Genomic DNA, 4,043 nt, shown 5'->3' with positions numbered 1-4,043 from the left:
ATTTCGTGGCAAAAGGCCCCTCCCTAATTTGTTTGGGGTCGGGGTATTACAATACTTCTCCAAGTATCATGTGTTTTCAAGCCATTCAATCTATTTGGAATAAAACCAATTACACAGCCGTCCAGGGGCAAGAGTAGTCGGAATACAAATTGCTGCATGCTTTTTAAAGTTAGGCAAAATATTAAAGAATTGCAGTATGTACGTAAAATTCAAATTGAAAAAATTCAAACACAAATGTATATAACATATATATATATATAAACAACCGATTGAGTCGTATTACTTCATTAATATTTGAAATGGCACAAAGGCCAGAATAATTGTTAGCTGAAGTCACGTCCAGTGAAGAAGCAAAAGAAATAAATTTTTTACCCAACTCCATAGTTGGTAAAAATACAACATTACTCGGCATACAAGCCGATTAAGAAAAGAAGTTGGCATACTGCTGCTAAATTTGGGGAGGCTGATTCAAGGCTGAGGGGGAAGCTTCTGCTCCGGCTGGTTCTAACAGGTTGGGAGGGCTTCTGGTTGGCCGTCAGCCACTTGAGGCTGGTTTCCTTCATTTTCCTCTTCCTCTGCCGGCTCCTCATTATGTGAGACTTCATATCCCAACTCTGCAACCCAATCTTGAAAACGAGGCGGAGCTGCCTCTCCCAGCACTTGGGCATCATAAACCGTAGTGGCGTAATCATACCTAAGTTTGTAGACTTCAAAGTCCACATCTGGGCAGAGGATCCCCCACGCTATCTTCAGGCGGGCTGCATTGTCCCGCTCATTCTATTCCATTAGCTGCTTCTGCTTTTGGGCGATCTCATCCGACTGCTTGTTCTGCATATTGGTGATCTCCACCCCCAGTCGGAGACGTCTGCCCGGAGCTTTGTGTTATCCTTGTTAGCATCCTATAATGCCTTGAGTTAAGATTGAGCATCCTTCAGTTTTTGCTCAAGGTCATTAGCCCGGCTGGTGGCTTCATCATTTGCAGCCATCAAGCTCCGGATCAGCTCCTCCTGTTTCAACTCTAGTGCTTTAATCTCTAAATCACACATATAATTAGCATATTCAACAGAGTTGAGGTTTTCTAGGGCCCTCCATTTGGCGTCATTTACCTCTTCTTGCTTCCGCCTGAAGGGACCTCGGAGCCCATCCACCTTCAGCATTACATGAGAAAAGAGCAGCCGGATTATGACATACTTTAAAAATGAAGAAAGGAGAATTAAGTTAAGGATTCTTTACCTCAGCTAGTTGGCCCATTATCCGGTCAAATTCCACTACCTGCAGATCAGGTATGGAATTTTTCTCCGATCGAGTGAGGGTCCACAACATCCGTTTGGAAAACCCTACAAGATCCGGCTTGTCGGATGTTAGATCTGCACCAAAAGAAGTAGCATAGTTGGCATTCATCCATTGCCGGCTGCTGACTGAACCCCCGGAGGGGTCTACCTTAGTCTTGGCTCTCATGAAGTGAAGTGGCCAAGGTATTTCAATGTTGCCCTTACCTTAGGTGTCCGGATGGGGCGTAGGAATCTCCTCCCCAGTTGTTGCCTCACCGGCAGCAACATTAAGTGGCTGGCCACCCTTCGATGCCGTAGAGACATCCGGCGCATTCTTTTGTGAGCGTTCGGAGCTTTCGCTCAAAATTTTCATTGCAGAAGGCGATTTGCCATCAGTCGTGGGACGATCGGTTTCGATAGTAGAAGTTGACTGGGGGGGTCCCTCCTGGCGGCCTTGGAAGCCGGGGCCTTTTCCAGATCCTCCCCTTGCCTTTTAAAAAGCTTGGAGAAGGAGCGTGGAACGCGTTTAATAGAGTCCTGTAAATTAAGAAGTTAAATATACCCAACCGGCAAAATGCCTTTGCAAGAAATGTAAAGAAAAATGCTCAAGTCAGGCGGTCTTACCCCGCCTTTCTTGGGCTCCTTGGCTTCGACGGCTGCTCTCTTTGCGAGAGCAGCTTCTTTGCGCAGCAGCGCTGCTGACTTAGCCGGAGTTTTGGCTGGGTCAACCATTTTCAAAGCGTCGGCTGCATGAAGAAAATAAAAGTTAGAAAAAATCATGAAAAGTTTGTAGTACAAAATAAAAATTACAAACATGCCGGATGCAAGTGGATCTACCCTTGGGAAACATGGGACTTAACCCACAGGCGGACAAAATGCATTCTTCTTTGAAGTATTCCGGGTGGGGGATCCAGTTTTTTAGAACAATGATATGAGTCCCATCCCCCATGGGCTCCGAAGTTGATTCAGAGAAACCCAGCTCCATTATCTGCTCCCGGGCCGTAGTAGAGAGTGCCGGGAGGGGGAATTTCCTGCCCAGAAGAACCGATTCCTAATTGTATTGACGCAGTGTCCGGTTGTGTCTTAGGGTTGGAGAAGAAATCAAATAAAAATTATCTTTCCACCCTGACCACTTGGACAACTTGTCCAAACTCATTAAGTACTGGGGCAAGGTGGAGAGAGTGTACCGTGCCCCATGATCGCCTGGTGCCTTGCTCAAGTAATGCATATGAGCAAAGGCGGAGAAGTTGGGAGCTATGTTCTGGAGCTTGCAAGCGGCAATGTAGCTTAGGATGTTCACCCATGAGTTGGGGGTGAGCTGTCAAACTCCCAGACCATACACCTTTAGGATTTTCCTTATCCCGGTATGGAGGGGGAACCGGAGGCCGGCCTCTATTACCGCCTCGTAGCAGACAAAATAATTGTGTGCATTCTCTATGTTGTCATCCCATGCCATCACTGCATCAGCAGGCGGGATGATAATGTCCCACCCCTTTCCAAAGGGGTGCTTTTCCTTGAAGGCCCTGAAGCTACTTTTCAGCAGGGCAATGTCACCCGGAAGCATCCTAATTTTCTTTGGGTTGGGGTTGTCAGCAACTTTCGCCGGCTGCTGGTAATCAGCCGCGAAATTATCTTAATCGGAGCCAAAAGCCTCAGCCCCCGATCTTTCAGCTGCCTCAGTACTGCCGGATCCTTCCCCGGATCCATTAGAGGAGGCAGCCTCTTCTCCGGCTACCTCCCGCACGCTAGAGCTCCCGGAAGAAGAGGGAGCCTCTGCATCAGAGTTTCCGCTCTCCTCCAAATCCTCATGTTCCCCATCTGGATCAACCACATCGGCTGACACTTCCATAGTGCGCCGACTCTTAGATTTTCTGGCCGTCTGTTTGACTCTTGCCATTGTGTCCTGCACAGACACAGAGAGGGAGGAATTTAGAGATGAGCACAGCAGTTCCGACAGTCCAGAAAAGGCACCCCCTATTCTAGACTCAGCCATTCCGGGAGACCGGCTGAGTATCCTAGGCAGTGTCGAGTGTGTGGATTGAGAACTCATTTTATTTCTAATACTATGTATACAGGCGGAAAAAGAATGTATACAAGTTAAAAAAGAAAAACTAATTTAAAAATGGTACAGGCGGTTACCTTGCTTTTAACTCTGAAAAATATGAAAACAACTACAGACGGTGACCGGGCGTTGCAAGGTTAGCACACGGAAATCCTGAAAACTCTGATGCATACGGAAGCAGAGAATCTCTCTCTAAAAATCTCCTTTTTCTCTATCTAGAAAAGTCAAATGAAAATGAAGTGAGAAAAAGGGGGGGGGGGGTAAACTTCTATTTATAAAAGGTGAAAACGGGGGCATCCCCGTTTGAATTTCAAATTTTCCTATCCATTATTACTGTTCACCCTTGATAGGTGGACACGTGTCACAAGCGTCACGTGACATGCACGTGACCCCTGTGAGGGGCAAATGTTTAGGGTAAAAATACCCTAGACATGGGACCAATGAGAGGAGGCCACGTGGCAAGTCCAGGATGGCCCAAGTGGCCCGATGCCCTTTTGACACGTGGCCCCTTCATATAAGCTCCTGAAATGGCGGCCTTCAAGGGCCCAAATCCCAAGAAGCGCCGTAAAACGGCGCAGCCCACTAAAATCTAGGTCAAGTGACCTAGATAGGGGCATACTTTCCAATGACCTTATAAATAGGGAGATATTTCCCCATTTTAGGGAAACAATTGAATCATATTACACCTACTTTCTCTCTCATCAGAGAAA

This window comes from Chenopodium quinoa, unplaced genomic scaffold (assembly GCF_001683475.1).
Source record: "Chenopodium quinoa cultivar QQ74 unplaced genomic scaffold, ASM168347v1, whole genome shotgun sequence".
NCBI lineage: Eukaryota > Viridiplantae > Streptophyta > Magnoliopsida > Caryophyllales > Amaranthaceae > Chenopodium > Chenopodium quinoa.
The sequence above is the reverse complement of the archived record's forward strand: the minus strand, read 5'-3'. Positions refer to the sequence as shown.